Here is a 437-nt window from a genome sequence, read left to right on the forward strand (position 1 = left end):
CACACACACACACACACACACACACACACACACACACACACACACACTTTCATTTATGATTACATCAATAATATTGTCAGAGTCAGAGTTTATTTGTCATTCGCACCACATGTGGTACATGTGGTGTAACGAGATTATGTACACAGAGTCCCAGTTACACCCAACAATAAAATGTAAAAGAAAAACAGTAATAAGATCTAAGATATGAACTAAGAAAAACATTAACTAAATATACACTAAGCAATAGCAGCATAAAAACAATAAACACAATACGTTGAACAGCAGCACGAACATGAGTCTGTGTGAGCAGATGAGCACAAATGAACACAGCAACATAAAACAGATCAGCAGCAACATGAAACAGATCAGCAGCAACATGAAACAGATCAACAGCAACATGAAACAGATCAGCAGCAACATAAAACAGATCAGCAGCA

At 37.1% G+C, this 437-nt stretch overlaps 1 protein-coding gene across 1 annotated transcript in view; it reads right to left on the reverse strand.

Annotated features, from left to right (window-relative positions):
- The window catches only part of tpcn2 (two pore segment channel 2), a 41,731-nt gene that overhangs the window by 11,678 nt on the left and 29,616 nt on the right, over nt 1-437 (reverse strand). The gene's annotated exons all lie outside the window — the stretch shown is intronic.

The sequence above is a fragment of the Nematolebias whitei genome, chromosome 2 (assembly GCF_014905685.2).
Source record: "Nematolebias whitei isolate Nwh7 chromosome 2, NemWhi1, whole genome shotgun sequence".
Lineage (NCBI taxonomy): Eukaryota > Metazoa > Chordata > Actinopteri > Cyprinodontiformes > Rivulidae > Nematolebias > Nematolebias whitei.